The following is a 21,522-nucleotide window of genomic DNA, read 5'->3' as shown; positions in this document are numbered from 1 at the left end:
TGTTAATGACCCCAAAGGAATCTGACAGGCATCTGGAAGCTGGGCAGCTGGCAACCTTGACCCATCTATTACAAGGCCACTGTTATCACTGTGTTGTCTTAGATTCCGTATTTGTGGCATCCGTTCATCATAGGGCCAACTACAGTAACTATCTGCTTCTTTTCCATATTCTTGGTGCTCCGGTATTTGGGGCTTTACAGCCCTCAGGGGAGACCACCTTTCCCACGCTGGCCAATTTTAAAAGACAATGAAATCTCAGCCAGGAGCATGGCTCATATACAAGCCAACCAATCAAGCGTCTACATGGCCCGGTCCCCGCCACCCCCCCCCCCCCCCCCCGCTCCCCCATCACCTCCCTTATCCAACTCTCACACACCAAGGGCCAAGTACCAGGCACCTAGAGACCACTTCTATTACTCAAAGCCCACTGGGATTATTCAAACTAGCCAGCTCAAAACTGTTAACTCTGCCCTGCCCTGCCTTTCCTGTGGAAACCCCAATAAAGGCTCTGGCCAAGGCTTTCTCCTCGCTTCTGTCTGCTGCCTCCTGACCACCCTGATGCCTCCTATGTGGCATGGCACCTCTTCTCAGGAAATTTAAGTAACAAAAATCATCTTTCAGCGGCACTGGCCTCTCCATACCACTGTGCCTCTATAAGTTAGGACCCGGGCACAGAAGAGCCATCCACCAACCCTCAGCAATGAGAAAAAGCCTCCAAGCAGAAACTAAACAACCATCACTAAGCCCATGTGCTTGAGGTCAAGGAAGAGAGCAATTCCTCGGAGAGCAGAACCTATCACCTTGGTTGTTGGGTACACCCCGGGTCCTTTCATTCCTGCCTGAAGCCATGGTACTACCCCAAAAGCACAGGGACAGGAGTTCCTGAGGCAGATGGTCAAAAGAGATACGACATATATCAGAGAGAGGGGAACCACTCATGCACCCTAACAGTCTGGAAAGTAGCTACTATTTGAAGTCAGCACAGACTTCTGAGTCATAAGGGGGAAAAGGTAAAACTATGACATTTATCTACTATTTAAGTGTCTTAAGTGGGAAAGTATATGAGGTACTTCAGACATTTGTAAGAAATACAGAATAGTTTCGCCTGTAATTGGAGGAAACATCAGTTACTTAGCCAACTTGCTCACCCTGAATTCCTCCTTCCTAGAAGATAGCAAAGTAAATGGAAGCCCCACTGCTTTTTCAGCATATTACTTTTATTTTGTTCTAGCTCTTCTCAAAACCTTCTTCTTGGGACTTCTCTGGTGGCCCAGTGGTTAAGAATCCACCTGCCTATGCAGGGGATCCAGGTTCAATCCCTGGTCTGGGAAGATCCCACATGCCGCAGAGCAACTAAGCCCATGCACCACAACTACTGAGCCTGCGCTCTAAAACCTGCGAGCCATGGCTACTAAGCCTGTGTGCTGCAACTACTGAGATCCATGCACCTAGAGCCCAAGCTCCAAAACAAAAGAAGCCACCGCAATGAGAAGCCTGCGCACCGCAATGAAGAATAGCCCCTGCTCGCCACTAGAGAAAGCCCGTGTGCAGCAACGAAGACCCAAAGCAGCCAATAAATAAATAAATCTTTAAAACAAAAAAAACAACAACACCTTCTTCTTTACTTTTCTTGGACATCTTAGTCCTCATGCATCAACTTCAGCTTCCCTCCCCACACGCTCCCCAACACCTATTCCCCATCACCTATTCCCCATCACGACCACCACCAGACCACATCAGAGGACTCTGCGTTTAAAAAAAAAAAAACGTGATGCATACTTCGCCAAAGCCCCCCCTCCTCATGAAAAATTCCATACGTAGAAAAGCAAATGACATATCAGTGTCTTTAAAACTTAAGAACGTACACAACTCTAAGAAGGTTTTGCTGATACCAAGGCACAGGGTAAGGAATTAAATTATTAATGTTCTTTGGGGGAGATGGAATGTCTCCGGATCTAGTCATCCTAAGGCTGCCTATAATTTTTACTCAAATTCTGGGCATAAGCACAACCTCTGGGACTATGTGGCCAGGCATATTTATGCTTCCAATCAGCTGTCTCTGGGATGTGGTGAAGGCCTGCCATCACAATTCTTCTGATGACATGGACAAATGTGTCCCAAGTCATACAGAGATAACACCACAAATAAGTTCAGGCATTACAACTGCCCAGAACAAATCAAAACACTGTTTGAGAAAAAAACAAATCCATAAATCAGTTTAATCTTTGTAACAGTCCCTTTAAGAGAAAGGCCACATCCTTGAGGTCGGGGCAGTGTTGTACCCGTTTATATGGTCCCCCAAATTTTTAGTGGCATTCTAAGTAGAAGAGTCAAGACGCACTGTGATACTCATGAGTATTTGTGATCATTTATTATATTTCATTTTTATAAGTACCTTCTCCCCTATTTTTTTATTTTTTATTTTATTTTCCTATTCCTAAAATAGATTGCATGTAGTCATACTGTTTGCTTCCTATCAAAAAGTGGGAACAACAGCTCTAGGGGTTAGCAAGGTCAAATGTCCAACATGAAACAGTTCATAAAGTAGAAGTTTGAGAAGTTTTAATCAAGGTAATACTGGCCACAATCAAACTGAAAAGGTCCAGAGCGCTAAACAGTACAACCTTCCCATATGGCAATCTCCTCAGACTTGAGAGTCACATCTACAAGGAATCCCATAATCTCATAATGGTCTAGGAGCAACCATCCTGGGTCTTAGGAATTCCATAATCAGTCCGGCAGCTTACACACCTGATAGGCAAATACCGTGCAATCTGACCAAACCCAAGCAGCTCAATGTTAGAAGAGTTCATGTCAGAAAAGAAGAGATGGTCAAAAGAGGAATGCAGTGACAGTAGTCTGGACCATCATCTTTTGCATTTACAGAACTGTCAAGTATATGCAGAGAAGCGATTTCTCCACATCCTCATCTGTCTTTTCTGCTCCTAGATAATTAGGAGGCAGGATACCCAGAGGTAGTCAATGGGAATTCAGTATTCACAAGGCTTTTGTACTTCTGTCTCCAGGATGGACTTTACTCTTGCCACAAGGGCAGAGATGATGCTCTGTTCCTACCTCAGGCAAGTTTATCCTCAATGTGGGCTCTGAGGACATCAGCCCTTCCACCTACATTCAGGAGCATACCCTGCAGAGAGCACGGGTACCTGCATCAGGAAAGTCCCATGTACAAAAAGCACTTGCAAACCAGACTTAACTTTAAAGGAGGTGGTAGTCCTCTTCAAATGCTCACCTCATCTAGGACACATACATTAAATTATACAAGCTCAACACTACATTTACCAAAGGGTCAAAGCTAAGGTCACCAGTGTAGGGACAAAATGGCGTCATGTACTTCCCGATGTGATATACTGAGAAAGATGCAAAACATCATTTACATAGCATTCTGACAGAAACACATCTGGGGACTTTCCTGGTGGTGCAGTGGTTAAGAATCCACCTGCCAGGCTTCCTAGGTGGCACAGTGGTTAAGAATCTGCCTGCCAATGCAAGGGACACAGGTTCGATCCCTGCTCCAGGAAGATCCCACATGCCGCGGAGCAACTAAACCTGTGCGCCACAACAAGAGAAGCCACGGCAATGAGGAGCCTGCACACCACAACGAAGAGTAGCCCCCACTCACCACAGCTAAAAGAAAGCCTGCGCACAGCAAAGAAGACCCAACACAGCCAATTAAATAAATAAATAAATAAATATTTAAAAAAAAAAAAAGAATCCACCTGCCAATGCAGGGGACATGGGTTCGAGCCCTGGTCTGGGAAGATCCCACATGCCTCGGAGCAACTAAGCCCGTGTGCCACAACTACTGAGCCTGCGCTCTAGAGCCCAAGCTCCACAATAAGAGAGGCTACCGCAATGAGAAGCTCACACACCACAAAGAAGAGTAGCCCCCGCTCTCCGCAACTAGAGAAAGCCTGCACGTAGCAATGAAGACCCAACACAGCCAATAAATAAACTAATTTAAAAAAGAAACACATCTAATCATGAACAATCTCCTGTAAGCAATTATCATACAAATCCAAATTGCTAGGAAATAACTGACATTTTTTAAGAGTGTAAGCCAATCTTATCAAAGACAAAGAAAAAAAAAAGGCAGAGGGACTGTTCCCAATTAAAGGGGATGACAGAGATGTGACAACTGAATAAAATCTGTGTGATCCTGAATTGAATCCTAGGTCAGGGAAAGAATGGCTATAAAGGACATTATTGTCATAAGCAGCAAAATTTGAGTATGAACTGTATATTCAATAATAGTATATCAATCTTATATGCCCTGTTTTTACGAAGTGAACTATAGTTACAAAGAGGAATGTCCTTTTTCTTAGGAAAGACATGCTAAAGCTATTTAGGGGTCAAGTGGCATGATGTGTGTAACTTCCAAATGGTTCAAAAAAGATAATACACAAAAGAGAATGATAAAGCAACTGTGGTAAAATATTCATAATTAATGAATTAAAGTTAGGCTATACAGGAGTTCTTTGTATTCTGGCAACTTTTCTCTAAGTTTGAGAATATTTTAAAATAAAGCCTTTTAAAACAACACAAATTCAGGCATTTACCTGATGGCGCAGTGGTTGAGAATCCACCTGCTAATGCAGGGCACATGGGTTTGAGCCCTGGTCCGGGAAGATCCCACATGCAGTGGAGCGACTAAGCTCACGCACCACAACTACTGAGCCTGTGCTCTAGAGCCCGAGAGCCACAACTACTGAGCCCTTGTGCTGCAACTACTGAAGCCCGCACACCTAGAGCCCGTGCCCCCACTCACAGCAACTAGAGAAAGCCTGCACGCAGCAACAAACAAAAATATACTTTAACACCCCCCTTACACCAATGGACAGATCATCCACACAGAAAATTAATAAGGAAACACAAGCTTTAAATGACACAATAAATCATCTTCATTTAATAGATATCTATAGGACCTTACATCCAAAAACAGAAGATTACACATTCTTCTCAAGTGCACATGGAACATGCTCCAGGATAGATCACATTTTGGGTCATAAATCAAGCCTTGGTAAATTCAAGAAAATTGAAATTGTTATCAAGCATCTTTTCCAACCACAACGCTATGAGATTAGAAATCAATTACAGGAAAAAAAAAAAACTGTAAAAACACAAACGCATGGAGGCTAAACAATATGCTACTAAATAACCAAGAGATCACTAAAGAAATCAAAGAGGGAATCAAAAAATACCTAGAGACAAATGACAGTGAAAACACAATGATCCAAAACCTATGGGATGCAGCAAAAGCAGTTCTAAGAGGGAAGTTTATAGCAATAAAATCCTACCTCAAGAAACAAGAAAAATCCCAAATAAACAATCTAACCTTACACCTAAGGAAACTAGAGAAAGAAGAGCAAATAAAACCCAAAGTTAGTAGATGGAGAGAAATCATAAAGATCAGAGCAGAAATAAATGAAAAAGAAACAAAGAAAACAATAGTAAAAATCAATAAAACTAAAAGCTGGTTCTTTGAGAAGATAAAATTGATAAACCTCTAGCAAGACTCATCAAGAAAAAGAGGGAGAGGACTCAAAGCAATAAAATTAGAAATGAAACAGGAGAAGTCACAACAGACACCACAGAAATAAAAAGTACCAGAAGAGACTACTACAAGCAACTATATGCCAATAAAATGGACAACCTGGATGAAATGGACAGATTCTTAGAAAGGTATAACCTCTGAGACTGAATCAGGAAGAAATAGGAAATATGAACAGACCAATCATAAGTAATTAAATTGAAACTGTGATTTAAAATCTTCCAACAAACAGAAGTCCAAGACCAGATGGATTCACAGGTGAATTTTATCAAACATTTAGAGAAGAGCTAACACCCATCCTTCTCAAACTCTTCCAAAAAATGGCGGAGGAAGGAACACTCCCAAACTCATTTTATGAGACCACCATCACCCTGATACCAAAACCAGACAAAGATACTACAAAAAAACAAAATTACAGGCCAATATCACTGATGAATTTAGATGCAAAAATCCTCAACAAAATACTAGCCAACAGAATCCAACAACACATTAAAAGGATCATACACCATGATCAAGTGGGGTTTATCCTTGGAATGCAAAGATTCTTCAATATATGCAAACCAAACAATGTGATACACCATATTAACAACTTAAAGGATAAAAACCACAGGATCATCTCAATAGATGCAGAAAAAGCTTTTGACAAAATTCAACACCCATTTATGATAAAAACTCTCCAGAAGGTGGGCATAGAGGGAACCTACCTCAACATAATAAAGGCCATATACAACAAACCCACAGCCAGCATCATTCTCAGTGGTGAAAAACTGAAAGCATTTCCTCTAAGATCAGGAACAAGACAAGGATGTCCACTCTCGCCACTACTTTTCAACATAGTTTTGGAAGTCCTTGCCACAGCAATCAGAGAAGAAAAAGAAATAAAAGAAATCCAAATTGGAAAAGAAGTAAAACTGTCACTCTTCACAGATGACATGATACTATACATAGAAAATCCTAAAGATGCCACCAGAAAACTACTTGAGCTAATCAATGAATTTGGTAAAGTTGCAGGATACAAAATTAACACACAGAAATCTCTTGCATTTCTATACGCTAACAATGAAAGATCAGAAAGAGAAATTAAGGAAACAATCCCATTCACCATTGCTACAAAAAGAATAAAATACTTAGGAATAAACCTAACCAAGGAGGTAAAAGACCTGTACTCAGAAAACTATAAGACACTCATGAAAGAAATCAAAGATGACACAAACAGATGGAGAAATATACCATGTTCTTGGATTGGAAGAATCAACATTGTGAAAATGACTATACTACCCAAAGCAATTTACAGATTCAACACAATCCCTATCCAATTACCAATGGCATTTTTCACAGAACTAGAAAAGAAATTTTACAATTTCTATGGAAATGCAAAAGACCCCGAATAGCCAAAGCAATCTTGAGAAGGAAAGACGGAGTTGGTGGAATCAGGCTTCCCGACTTCAGGCTATACTACAAGGCTACAGTGATCAAGACAGTATGGTACTGGCACAAAAACAGAAATATAGATCAATGGAACAGGATAGAAAGCCCAGAGATAAACTATGGTCAACTAATCTATGACAAAGGAGGCAAGGATATACAATGGAGAAAAGGCAGCCTCTTTAATAAGTGGTGCTGGGGAAACTGGACAGCTACATGTAAAAGAATGAAATTAGAACACTTCCTAACACCATACACAAAAATAAACTCAAAACGGATAAAAGACCTAAATGTAAGGCCAGACACTATAAAACTCCTAGAGGAAACATAGGAAGAACACTCTTCAACGTAAATAACGGCAAGATCTTTTCTGATCCACCCCCTAGAATAATGGAAATAAAAACAAAAATAAATAAGTGGGACTTAATGAAACTTCAAAGCTTCTGCACAGCAAAGGAAACTATAAGCAAGATGAAAAGACAACCCTCAGAATGGGAAAAAATATTTGCAAACAAATCAACAGACAAAGGACAAATCTCCAAAATACATAAACAGTTTATCCAGCTCAAAATCAAAAAAACAAACAACCCAATCAAAAAATGCGCAGAAGACCTAAATACGCATTTCTCCAAAGAAGACATAAGGATGGCCAAGAAGCACATGAAAAGCTGCTCAACATCACTAATTATTAGAGAAATGCAAATCAAAACTACAATGAGGTATCACCTCACAGCGGTTAGAATGGGCATCATCAGAAAATCTACAAACAGTAAATGCTGGAGAGGGTGTGGAGAGAAGGGAACGCTCTTACACTGTTGGTGGGAATGTAAATTGATACAACCACTATGGAGAATAGTATGGAGATGCCTTGAAAAACTAAAAATAGAGTTGCCATATGACCCAGCAATCTCACTTTTGGGCATATACCCAGAGAACACCATAATTCAAAAAGATACATGCACGGGCTTCCTAGGTGGCACAGTGGTTGGGAGTCCGCCTGCCAAGGCAGAGGTCACGGGTTTGATCCCAGCTCCAGGAAGATCCCACGTGCCACGGAGCGGCTAAGCTCATGTGCCAAAAAAAAAAAAAAAAAAGATACATGCACTCCAATGTTCATTGCAGCACTATTTACAATAGCCAGGACATGGAAGCAACCTAAATGTCCATCAACAGATGAATGGATAAAAAAGATGTGGTACATATATACAATGGAATATTACTCAGCTGTAAAAAAGAATGAAACTGGGACATTTGTAGAGACATGGATGGACCTAGAGACTGTCATACAGGGTGAAGTGAGTCAGAAGGAGAAAAACAAATATCGTATATTAACACACATATGCGGAATATAGAAAAATGGTACAAATCAAGAGGTCTGCAAGGCAGAAGTAGAGACACAGATGTAGAGAACAAACATATGGACACCAAGTGGGGAAAGTGGGGAGGGTTGGAGGGGAATGAATTGGGAGATGGGGATACCAAATTGTACACTCTAAATATATGCAGTTTATTGTATGTTAACTGTATCTCAATAAAAGTTCTAAAAAAAAAAAAGACCCAATGTAGCCAATAAATAAATAAATAATAAAACATTTAAAAATAAAAAACCAACACAAATTCAAATTGCAAAGCATTTCCATGGTAACATCAGTTAAATAAGGCAAGGCCCCCACCCCACAGTAAACTCATATGTCACCATCTACCCACCTACTGTGCCCTTCTTCCACCTCCAAGTCAACTGGACACCTGGCTAAGTTCAGCCATTCAGATAGGTCTCCCAGGAATTAGAAATTGAGACACACAGACTGAGCCAGGAAGCTGTGAGGTGCTGAGCAGGACAGAGGGAAGCTTCAGGTATGAGGTCTCCACAGAAAGTGTGGGCAGAGGAGCAGGTCTGGTTTTGACAAGCAGGAGGGTGATGGGACTGGGCAGAATATCCCAGAACTGCTTCTCAGAGCACGAACAAGCACACGGGTACCTTTTAGGTACCCATCAAACGCTCAATGAAGGTTGGTTGCAATCAGCAGCTGCACTGAACAACTCCCTAGACCCCACCCACTTCATTTTAGCTCCCTCACCTGTGTCTCCATTCCTTGGTACAGTAGCCTTGACGAGAACAGACCATCAATACAACCGGACTGAGTCACCATGAACTCTGACCCGCGAAGGCAGAATGGGGAGTGCAGCCACCACCCCCCGACTCCCACGCGGCTGCCCCATTTCCCCACCGGAAAGCAGGGCTCCTTCTGTTCTCACGCCACAGCCTCTTATTCAGGGACAAACTGGCTTCAGTGAAGGGTACAGCCTGTGACAGAGAGCACTCAACCTCCATCAGGCAGAACGCAACGTGGCAAACAGCAGGAAGGAAAAGACCTGGGCCCTGACCCGTCAGGAAACCCGGATCCTCGGACTGACTTGTGCCACCAACCTCCATGCAAACCTGGTAAATTACTACACTCGTCTGACCTGTGTGTAGACAGAATAGTGGTACCCGAAGTCGTCTATGTCCTCATCTCCAGAACCTGTGCGTATGCTACATTACACAGCAAAATGGACTTTGCAGATGGGATTAATTTAAGGATCTTGAGACGGGGAGATTTTCCTGGATTATCCAGGTGGGCCCAAGGAAATCAAAAAGGTTCTTAAAAGCAGTTTCCTAGCTGTGGTCAGAGGGAGATTACAGTGTAACTGGATTTGAAGGTGGAGGAAACCAGCCAAGGAAAGCAGGTGGCCTCTAGAACCTGGAAAAGGCAAAGAGATGGATTCTCCTCTAGAGCCCCCGGAAGGAACAGAGCCCTTGATTCTAGTCCCCTGAGACTTGTATCAGGCTTCTCATCTACAGAATCATAAGATAAAATAGATTTATGGTGTTTTAAATCACTATGTGTGTGGTCATTTGTATCAGCGACAATAGAAAACTAATACAGACCTTATTCCCTTCATCTGGAAATGAGTGGGTTTTCATCATTTCTGAGAAGCGGGGTGAGCGGAGCCTACAGTCCACCTCTTAAACCCCTAAAATCCCCTGGGGCACCCATGGAAAGACCCTGGCCCTTGACCATAAGATCTCGAAAGGTAAGTAATTCACAAAACCAATGACCTCCATGTCAGACTGAACTTATTTCGTATCATCTGTGCTTGTTTTGTACAGTATTTTGCCACCAAAACTTTCTTTTTTTAGTAATAAAAACAAAACGTCTCCCAAGTTACTAAGTAATTGGCAAACCCCAGTGACCCAGAACACCAGCATCCACTTCATCAGTAAACACTCCCCAGCAGCCACGCCCACCCCGGAGGGCTTTCATGCTGCCTCTGATCCAGTAGTGAAGTCACCACGGCCGCCTTCCAGATTTCTGAGTCATCCTCGCCACTGCAGGTCCAAGCAGCGGCAGCTGGATTGTGACCTCAAGGCAGCAAAGCCCAAACCCGGCCCTGGAAATTCAGCCGCTTCACAAGCATCGCCCTCTCCCCCCTCCCTAACACAGTCCCCACGCAACTGCCCTTCCACCTCCTGGGAGCCGTGCGGCTGGCCGAAGGACACGCGGCCAAGCGTAAGCCATGGGAGCCGTGATGCGCTCCAGCGACATGGCGGGAGGGAGCTGCTTAACTGATTGCCCCTGCTCTCAGGAGGGCGTCTGAGGGTATTTTTTATCATTGAAATGTTTCCATTGAACAAAACATCTGGGGAAGACAGCTACCGTCCTAACTACACTGCAGTCTCGCTAGTCAGGCCTGTGCCAAGCCTCGTGGCTGTTGTGAAGATGGTAGGTTTTCGAGCAGAGCCTATTTGTAGCTTCCACGTCTTCATTCTGCCAACAGCTGGAGAGTGTGTGTGCCCCCTGCCAGTGCAGTTCCAGGGGCAAGAGGTCAAAGCCAACCACGACAGAGTCAGGAGAAAAGAGCTGTCATTCCTTTTGATGATCTCCGTTGCATCTACTCAAAACTGAAGCCCACCATGTGGGCTGCCCAGGAGATCTATCCAGAGATAGAGAGCATCACCTCTAAAGCAAAGAGCATCTAGATACCAGGGCCTTGTACTGGAAATGGTTCTGGCCCCAAAGGGAGTCTGTATTAAGCACCAGGGTGCAGAAATCAGCCAGTCAGGGTGCCGGCTGCTATACAGAAGGAAGAAGCCTATTCTAGGGTGGGCAAGCCAGCAACGCTCACCCACGGGGAATTTTATCAGCCTTTTATCAACCTGTCATCAACCACTCCTGTTAAATACAAGATCTGCCGAAGATGCCTACCGAATGACAAAGTGGGACCATGACTCTGTCTTGGAGAAATGTGTTCGAAATGTCACAGAGTAATTTAGGGTGCCCGGGAGACCCCGGCCGCAGACAGCCCAGCACAGCCACAGGAAGTGTGCCAAGGAGCTTCCCTCTGAGCAGGAATGGAGGTGGGGAACTGGAGAAGGGGGTGAGGCCGGGCTGCCTGGGAGCAAGGAGCCGCCTCCAGCCTGACCCATATCTTCCCTCTCCCATGTGCTTGAACAGACACTCCTGAGTATCAACACTCAGCACCACCCGTATAAACAAAAACAGGAGGGATGCGGAGAAAATGAGCCACAGAGAGGACCAGGCAAGTCCAGAGATGAGGCCTTGAAGGCTGAAACACAGAACCAGAAAGGACATCCCGGCAACCCCTACTGGTTAGAGACTTTGAAGCCCTATGAACTCCCAGACCTGGCATGGCCACATTTTTCTGGAGTCCTCTATATTTCAAAATTACAAAAACTTAAGATTAACAACATTCTGTGCTAGCGACAGCCCTTAGGTCATTAGGAAGCTAAGTATATCATCTTTTTAAAGGTGAATTTTTAAAGGTGCATATCTTTTGACCTCAAAATTCTATAGACGTGTCCACACAGTCTACAAATAAGTGTTACAAAAATGCTCACTGCAATATTACCAAAAAAACAAAGTGGGGAGAGGGGAGGTAAGAAGCCCAGCCAGCAATAGGATGAAAGTTCATACAACATACCTTTTCATGTAAGAAGTATGTGACAATTAACAGAAAGAAATAATATGCAGCCTTTCAATATGGCATAGATTTCTTTTTAGCATGGAATCAATGTCCATGATGTTTGTTTTTAAAATACAGTACACTGGGGCTTCCTAGGTGGCACAGTGGTTAAGAATCCACCTGCCAATGCAGAGGTCACGGGTTCGATCCCAGCTCCACGAAGATCCCACATGCCGCGGAGCAACTAAGCCTGTGTGCCAAAATAAAATAAAATAAAATAAAATACAGTACACAGAACATTATTATACTACATTAATTTTGTTTTTAAAAAAAATGCTTTCTCACATGCAAAGGGTCTTGAAGACATTATAGAGTCTTGCTACCACCTTGAAAATATTTTCCCTTCTCACAAAAAGCAAACAATGTCGACAGTATCCTTTACTGTTCTTAAACCAGGTAAGAGCTCTGTCTGCGAGGAGGGAGAAAGTGTAAAAACTGCCAAATCCCCAGTCAGTCATTCCTTTAATTAGAAACCTTGCTTTTTAGGCTTTTCTTTTTTAATAAAGAGAAATATGCCTCTGAGGGTCCCAAATGAGGAAAAAGGTTGGGATTGGATGTCACCATGGACCCACAATTTCAGACAAGGTAATACAATGGATGAGAACATCCTGTTACTTGATAGGGGAACTCAACCATGAGCTACAGGCAAAATCCTTCTGTGCCCCCACCCCAAGTGCCCTGTGAGCAATGTTGGCTTTAGGGCTGGGATGTTTTGAATGACAGAGATTGACAGAATCCTGCATTGAGGCAGAGGCAAGAAGCAAGGATGGCAAATCAAAAAGTATCTGAATACTATTTATTGCTGCATTTGAAGGGGGGAGGGGCCCATGTCTCTGTCCCTGGCATCCTAAAATTTGTCACATTGTGATTTTTTTTTTTAAGTGCATCTGGTACAAAGAGGGGAGATAGTCCCAAGTCTGGTAACCCTATAGCATGAAACAGAGGCCCAAAAGGCTGCACACTGACTGGAGAAGACATTGTGGGGGAAGCTACTCTCTTCCTTTCTTATAAATCTTTTCCTTTTCTTCTTTAATACTAGCAGGTTGCAAGTTACTTTTGTAACTTTTTATTTCTTTAAAATATACTTTTACTTTACAAACAAAACCTGTTACAGGAAAGTACTTTTTTTTAGACACACATCCAACCTCTTCCGCCCCATTTGCTCTCTCCCATTACCGAAAACAATTTAAGACCCTAGAGAGGGGGACTTCTGCAGTCCATAAAAGGCAAGGAAACACCTTCTGTTGTGTTTACTAGTGAAGGCTTGTAATTACCAGAGACCCATTTGACTACTGTTACCACCACCCTGTTTGCTCAGGGATTCATCAGCAGTGCTTATTAAGTCATTGCTCTTGTGATACACTGGCTTCAGATAAGCCAATAGAAGAAGGAAATTACAGTGTTGGGTTCATTTAACAAATGTTTGTTGAGCCCAAGGCTGAGTACTGGGCCCTGGGATACAGGATGGATGAGGCCTAATCCCTGTCCTCGAGGGATTTCTGCAGATCCAGCAAAGAGCTCGACTGGAGGGAATGCAGCCACACACAGCGGGAAAGGGGCACTTCAGCCAGTCCTTGAAGAACAAATGGCCAAGATGAGTACACAGTGCTTTAAGAACATCATATCTAAAACCATTCTCAGGGGCCTCCCTGGTGGCACAGTGGTTAAGACTCCAAGCTCCCAATGCAGGGGGCCCGGGTTCGATCCCTGGTCAGAGAGCTAGACCCCACATGCATGCCGCAACTAAGGAGCCCGTGAGCTGCAGCAAGACCTGGTGCAGCCAAATAAATAAATAAAATAAATATTTTTAAATCAATAAACCATTCTCTCTGCCAAGTAAAAGTCACCTTCCTTTCACTGTTGAGGAAACAGGCCCAGAAAATAGAAGCCACTAGACATTGGTGCCTGTGTGAGAAACTGAGCCCCAGGTAAACATATACGGGCACGAATTTACCCACTATGGAGCTGGGAGGTGAATCCAGCTCCCACCAGCTCCAGATCCTTGACTCTGGATGGAAAAGCCTAAAGAAGTGAGAAAGCTGTTTTTAAGATCCAACTCCATGTTTTCATGGGTGGGCCCACCCTACCACTCTACCACCCTCGCAGGCAGGGATGGGCACGGACTTAGTAACAGAGTTTACAACACAAGCCTAGTAGTTCGGTTCCTGTGTTCCGAGTGTAGAACTTGCCTCGGAAGCCTAGTTATAAGGATTCAACTTAATGCTGCATTTGGTGAGTGGTTCAGTTCATACACGAACTCAGTGTATATATGAAGCCAAAATCAAGGAACCTAATTCAAAACTTAAAACCCATAAAGTTCTAGAATTGTGTACTTGATACAGAATAGACAAAATAAGCCTGAGCAGAATGAGGTTATTTGGAAATGGTCAGATACAGGAATCCCATAAAGTGGCCAGAAAATGGTCTTCAAAAACAATGCAATCAACCTGACCCCTGACCTTCTGCCTCCAGCTGTGAGCCCTCGAGGACTAAGTTGTGGCCCTGACTGTCAGGGCCACAGGGAGCCACCCAGGCCCCCTAGAGACCTGCCCCCGGGGAGGCTGGCAGAAGCCGGCAGGGGCGGGGCGAAAAGTCGGCCTCCAAAATGTACACTTCTCTTCCCTGTTCATTTCTGCCCCACGCTGACCAAGCTCCTCCTCTAATTCAAGGGCCAAAAGTGCTACAGAAGCAACACTTTAAAGCTGACACAGAGGGCCGCGCCATACCCAGGGGTATGGTGAGGGTAAGACGGAAGAAAAATAATACCAATAATCAGCAAACCACTCTTGCCACCAGCAGTAAAATCCTCTTTCTAGTCGTGATGCAGGTGGTAAAAGCAAGAGGAGAAAAAGCCCTGCCCACGGTCTGACAGACCAGGCTGGATTCTGACCCTACTTGCTGGGTGACTCCGGGCAAGTTCCTTCACCCCCGACCTCCATCTCGTCCTCTGTGAAACGGTGACTACCTTCTTTATGAGCCGTCGGGAGGGTTAAGGCAAAAGTCCATGTGCCAAGAGCTTTGCCCAAAACCTAGTATGTTGTAAGTACTCCATAAAAGGCCACTAGAACTATTAACTACTCACGTGGACAATCAACCTGACTCCTTGTAAAAACTAAACATGACTTTTGAAAGGTCTGACTGCAGCATCAGCAGTGCTGAGTGGCAACAACACCCCTGCATCTCAGAAGAACAGCCCGGGGGCCAATTCACCAGCTGGACTCAAGAAGCCCCCTTTGGCAACAGTGCCCTGAGCCCCTCCTCCCACCCCTCAAACCCTCGCTCTGCCTGCTCTTCCTGTGGTCAGCTGTCCACTTCCAATATAGCCTCGCTTCTCGACAACCCACTTAAAGTGCCAGCTTAGCCCAGCTGAGGCAGCCTGCTCTGAAAAACAAGAAACAGCCTCAGTATTTTCAGAAATGCTAACTTCAAAACAGGCACCCTGCAGAGACCTCATAGGATTCCGTCTCGAAAATCTGAAAAGCACAGTATTTAAGGGAGGATTTCATTGACAACACCACAACACACCATAATGAGATACGAGCTCACAGACACTGGTGAGGGTAACAGGCTCCCATACTCTCTGGCTGGGCTCGCATTTCAAACCACTCAGCCTCACATGGCTGAAGGAGACGGATCCGCCCGACAAACTTCCACCGGGTCTCTGGGGGCTTTACAGGCACACGCCTCAGGCTGTTCACCAAGAGTCACACTCAAGGACAAGGCTCATGGGCATCAAGATCCTTAGACCTTACTTCTCCACGTGTGAGCTACAAACCAGCAGCTTCGGCATCACCTGGACCTTGTCAGAAGCGCCGACTCACATGCCCCACCCACTCAGACTTACCCCATTGGGGTCTGCATCTTAACTAGACCCCAGGTGACAGTGCTTGAGTGTATTTAGAATAAAGTAGTCTACCCAGACAGGACTGTGATCATTGACTCGGGTTTTCACTTGGTCTTTTTCTTTCCTCATGGGAGTTCCACGAGAGCATAGACTGTGCCAACCTTAGCCACCGACACATAGTAGATAATCAATATTCATTGAATGAATGAATGGATGAATGGGTAGCCGACCAAGTGACTCAAGAGACCTATCCTGCGTTCAGTGCAAAGAAAGATGCAAGCAAGGGCCTGGGGAAGAAAGAGGTAGAACACCTGGGGGTGGGGGAAAGGCGTCTTTAAGGGTGGTCAGAGGAGGCCTCTCTAAGGGAGGTTCGCAGCAGGGGTGGGGTGAGGCTACGGGGTGATGGATGAGGAGCCCCGCACCGGGGAAGAGGGTGGCAGCCGTGAGCACCGGCACCGGCACTTGCCACCATAAACAGGCTCTGCCTGTAGGCCAGCGGGGACAGCGAAGCAAGCCTCGCACGCTGACCTCTGGACAAAGCAGCTCTCGGGAGGAGGCAGGTTCAGGAGGCTCCCGACCATACGACAGCTGGGGGTAGAAAGGCCGTGTCTGGAGTCACTGCTGCCATCTCCAAGGCCCCTGGAGGTGGGTGTGCCAGAGGAGGGCTGCAGAGGGAGGCGGTCCATCAGCTGGACTTTGTTTCCTGGCCACAACCCCTCCAGCCCTCAGATTCCAAAGCAGAAGCATGGAGATTACTCACTGTTTTCGCCAGGTCGTTCCAGGAACTTGCAGGCAGCTGAGCATCCACGGGTCCAGGAGCCCAGTCCAGGTGTTACCCTGCAGCAGCGCGCTGGCCAAAAAGAGACAAAGGACACGCGTGACTGCAGGCGGCCAGGTTACAGGGTAACGCTGTCCCAGCACTGAATGACACCGACAGGGTTCAGATTATAAAGAGAGCAGAAAAGGAAAACGCCACGCAGAGACAGTGGTCTCCGAGCACTGGGCAGAAACACAGATGGCAACTCCTCATCGCTCTGTGTCGGGAGAAGCACCGTCCCACCAGCAACAGCCCCAGAGCAGCCTCTCTGCAAATCCCCCAATGCGGAGTCTAGACACACGGCTGCAAAGGGCCCTTGGAGATAATCAGGCCCAACCCCTCTCTTTACGGATGAGAAAAGCCAAGACTCGGAAAAGACAGGCCTTGTCCAAAATCAGCAGCATGTAATGGCAAGGCCAGGAAGGGAATCGTGGAATCAAGTCTATAAAAAGCTTAAGTTTACCTGTAAATTACCTTCCTTCCAGAAACTCAGGTTCTAAATAAATGTTATTCTTACTCGTTCTGGCTCTCAACAGAGAAGAGACAAAGAAGCCTGCAATTCCAAATCTTAACCGTTCCCCTAGTCCTCCCTCCTTAATCCCCAAAGACTTTTGAAGAGCCAAACTGAAACTCCTGGTTTTCTTCAAAGACAAAAGAAAGAGAGAGAAAGGAAAACCTCAAGACTGTTCACATTTGAGTACAAGAAGAAAAATCTAAAAACTTTGGAGAAAAACCTCAAGACCTAAAAATTCTGAATTTATGAGATATAAAGAGCACAGAACCAAAACAAAAGCACCTTTTTCATACATCAGGTTTATAGACCCAAGAAACCAGAACCCTCCAGGGAAATGCCTGGAGACCATAAGAAGTGGTACATTTCAAACAGGAGGGGGCTAAGACTTGTCATTGGTCATTTTGTTAAAATGAAAAAGATGATCAAAATGATGAGTCTTTAGAAAATGACTCTTCTAATTATGTTTTTTTTAATGACTCGTCATCTAATTATATATTTAAGCCATAATCATGTAAATAGTTACCTCTTCCCCTGGGGTTCTAGGTCCAGCTGACCCTTGACAAATCAATGCAACCTTGGGCAGATCACACCTAACCTTGCACATCTTCCATCAGCTCATCCATGAAAGAGCAGAGATGGGATAAGACTCAGCTCTTCAGCTAGAGAATTCTGAAGTGCCCCTACATTGCTGGAACAAGCTGAAAGTACCTCGCATTAAGTCAGCTTATACAAAGCATAATTACTCGCCTACTTTGAAGAAGTGAATGTCAGTCATTATAAATTTAAATTGCCATCTCTTAGGAAGTAACTACAAAGTTGGTGTAACAACAGTCATATTCTGTTTCTAGGGAGTTTACTTCAGCAGTGACGAATCTGCCCCCACCTGCACTAAAGGGGTATTTGGATCTGTTTCCCCAAAGGTTCAGTATTATTTATAAGGATGAAAGTTAGGGTTTCTTTTGCATGAAGTGGAGTTTAGGCAATGAGGTCATTTGTTTTGAAACTACAGCAACCATTCCAGTTTTTTCCCCCCATTCTGGCATTTCAGTTACTCTGGGTCAAGAGTAAAAGATGCAGATTTCAGAGGAAACGTAAAGCCTGGTAGGCCACCCACAGAAGGGTCAAGGGCCATTACAGGGCACAACTTACTATGAGGTTCCCTTTCCCAAGTCAGGCATGCCCACAGGTGAAATGCCAGCACAGACTCACACACGAGCAGACTCATACACGTTTCAAAGAATTTTCAACAGTCCCAGGATTCATTTAAAAAACAAACAAAAAAACACAGCCTACCATATTGGCCACATTATTCTTTATCCTTACGGGGTAGGAGGGTCCATGAACTCCTCTAGAAATGGGATGGAGCCTCTCCACGAGAAGGAGAACGTAATAGATACAGTTTCAAAGGGTTCGGAGCCCCCTGACATTTCTCTGTACTTCTGGTTAAGGACCTTAGCTTACTTAATATAAGGAGTCCCTTTTCATCTTTCTCTCGGAACTTTCTACAAGCGCTTGGTAAAGAGGGTTGTGAGTGACAGCCCCATTTACCAAGTGATACACGAAGGCAGGGACCCGCGAGAAAACGGGCTTCGTGTAGCTCTTTGGATGGAGCCCGTGACCCTGCAGCCAGCAACACGGACTACTGCCCTAGAGCCCTCAGCCCTGCCTGGGAGGCTTTGCCAAACAGTTTCCACAGGGACCTTCCCACAGCTGGGTCTGTGCTTGGTACTCCGTTTTTCAAAACGAAAAAAATGCCAACAAACGTCTGCATTGTTTCGGAATGCACACACAGGCACCAAGGATCCGTTCAGATGAAAAACTGAGATGCGTACCACGACTCTGAGGTGAGGGGGCTGGGGGTGGGGGGTCTCGACGATATTTGAGATATTTGTAACATTGATTTCTTAGCCTGGTTGTTGGCTTCCCAGATGTTCACGCTACACCTATATGTCTCATACATTCTTCTCTGTGTATGTCACAGAGTAAAGCCATCTTCCTTACAGAGAGGTTCAGGTCCGTGACAAGGACCCCCAGGACTTGTCAACGCGGCCCCAGCTCAAGACACAGCAATAAAACTGTGCAGAGCCCAGTGCTTGTCCGAGGGTGGGGCCCGCCAGGGAACAGTTAGCAGCTCTGGCCCCCAGGGCACCATCTATAAATACATCTTTTTTATGAGTCCACGCCCTGGGGGCAGTCCTGTGTCTAACTGAGGCCAAGCTGACCTCTGGCGCTGCCTGTCACTATGGGAAAAGCTGGTGTTGGGTTACTGCGAACTCATTGGTCTTTCCTCTTCCATGCTTAGCAGGCCTATTTCCTGGGGCACATTCTGTTACCATGAACAATCTCAGTAAGTCTTCCTGAGCCACTGAAAAAGAAGCGAAGCCCAGACGCATGTGCAGAACTCAGAGGAACGTTTGGCCACCTCCTTCCTCAGCTGGATACAGAGCCCAGGTGCCTTACATCTTCTCCTTCAGGAGAAGGAGAAGCCCCATGACTCTACCCTCCTTGTGAGGACTCTGCCCATTCAGTGAGTGGTCAATACATCCACTGGCCAGAAAAAGAGGTGGACAGTGTATGGAGCCATGAGCAGTGTGTCTCAATTCCGAGCCCCTCCCACACACTGACCAAATACTATGTTGCCCAAATAAGGAAAGGATGTTCCTTGCCTAATAATGTGAGCAAGAGCATGCCATTCCAAAAAGACCCTTTTTTGGGTAGCCTTCCTAGCAGACGAAGCTATCGTTTTTCAGTTACAACCGCCAAACACTGACACCATGACATCAAACAACATTTTAACCTGGTTTGGGAGAGCCTGCACCCATGCCCACAGTAGAAAGTGCCTAATAAAGGAAATACTGTAGCCCCTCATCTCTTGCTACGTCTCTTCTACTCTTTCTCCAGCTCTAGTCTGCAATTTAAAAAAGCAAAGCAAAAGCCAAATTACAAATACAAAACCCACTCTCTAATACGTCACCTTCAAAAGTAAAACATCTCATTCGATTCTGCCCTCTCTCCTGAGCTCAAGAGGGGCATGGCTTCATGTGTGTGTGTGTGTGTGTGTGTGTGAACATGTACATAAGGACACACATGCATGCAAGCCCAACATTCTTGATTGACTCAAAACAATAGCTTACAGGGAAACTGGCGCTCAGCACTCAGGATAAGTAAAGGCCAGCCAATTCCAGAAAAACAAAGGGTTTCAGCAACTAACATGGGAACAAAATGATCTCATGTCCCTTTCCCACTGAGCCTGTGCCTGAGTGGGATCCTTCTCAAACGTGAAGTGCTCACTTGCAGGCAGAGTCACTGTTTCCACCCTAGGGGACCCCATGGGGAGGATGGCCAAGCCAGGGAACAGATTCCAGAGGTAGCTATTTGATGTTTAACCCAGACCCGCAGACGGGGGCTCCTCGGCCAAGGAGAGGGCTGACGTGCTCGCTGAGGCGTGAGACCTTATCCTCCGGGCATAAGTCACTGCGTCCAACAGCTAGTTCCTTTAAATCAAGGGCCTGGGCCAGGAATGAAAGTGGACCCTCTGATAACAGGCCTGCATCTCTGGGGCCCTAGACTGTGCTTGCACTTTCAAGCCCCATGATTCTCTCACACCTCGGAGAACACAGGCAGGAAAAGACCACACTCACAGGCCTCCTGGTGCCTCTCTCTCATTATCACATCTGCTGCCCCGGCAGGAGTGGCGTGCAGACTAAAAGGACGGGTGAAAGGCGTGAGCGTGCTCCGGATTTACTACACACCAAGGCACTGTGCCAAGTGCTGGGGGAGGAAGAGAAGGAAGTGGTACCTTTTCAGGTCAAAAAACTCTGCAGAACCACTCCCCCCCCCCACCCCAAACACACCAGAGCAGTCGTACTTCTGGTTCCCTTGGAGAGAGGAAATATCAAGATATAAATGCTCTTAAATCAATTTTTAATTCATCCCAATAGCCCCTACATGCATTTTTAAAACAGCAAAAAATAATTCCAAAGCATGATAAATTTATTCAATAGGCAAATGCTTGACACATACAGATTAAGGATCCCTTGACTAACTTCCAGAACACAATAAAACAGCCTGTGTTCTGCCTCCAAGTGGTGCTGGGGTAGGGGGTGGGGGTGGGAGTAGTGAAAAAATAACCAAAAGAACATCCCCAAACATCTGTCATATTTAAAGGGTATGCTGTTTGGAAGAAACTTTAGGTCACAGGTGAAGGTAGGAACTCTTTTTGAAATAAGCCATAACCGACATTGCCTCCTGCAGCTGGGTGGTCTTCTCCAGTGCACAACCCCCAGTCAGCACCCTGTGCACAGCCTCTCCTGCAGTTCCCTCTGCAG

At 45.2% G+C, this 21,522-nt stretch overlaps 1 protein-coding gene across 2 annotated transcripts in view; it reads right to left on the bottom strand.

Annotated features, from left to right (window-relative positions):
* The window catches only part of TLN2 (talin 2), a 452,015-nt gene that overhangs the window by 355,426 nt on the left and 75,067 nt on the right, over positions 1 to 21,522 (bottom strand). For both annotated transcript variants that reach the window (XM_057722678.1, XM_057722677.1), the window contains exon 2: positions 16,624 to 16,713. The gene's annotated coding sequence lies outside the window, so the exon portion shown is untranslated. The remainder of the gene's footprint in view (positions 1 to 16,623; positions 16,714 to 21,522) is intronic.

This window comes from Hippopotamus amphibius, chromosome 2 (assembly GCF_030028045.1).
Source record: "Hippopotamus amphibius kiboko isolate mHipAmp2 chromosome 2, mHipAmp2.hap2, whole genome shotgun sequence".
Taxonomy (NCBI): Eukaryota; Metazoa; Chordata; class Mammalia; order Artiodactyla; family Hippopotamidae; genus Hippopotamus; species Hippopotamus amphibius.
Note: the sequence above shows the minus strand (reverse complement) of the source record. Positions and strands in the feature narration are given on the sequence as shown.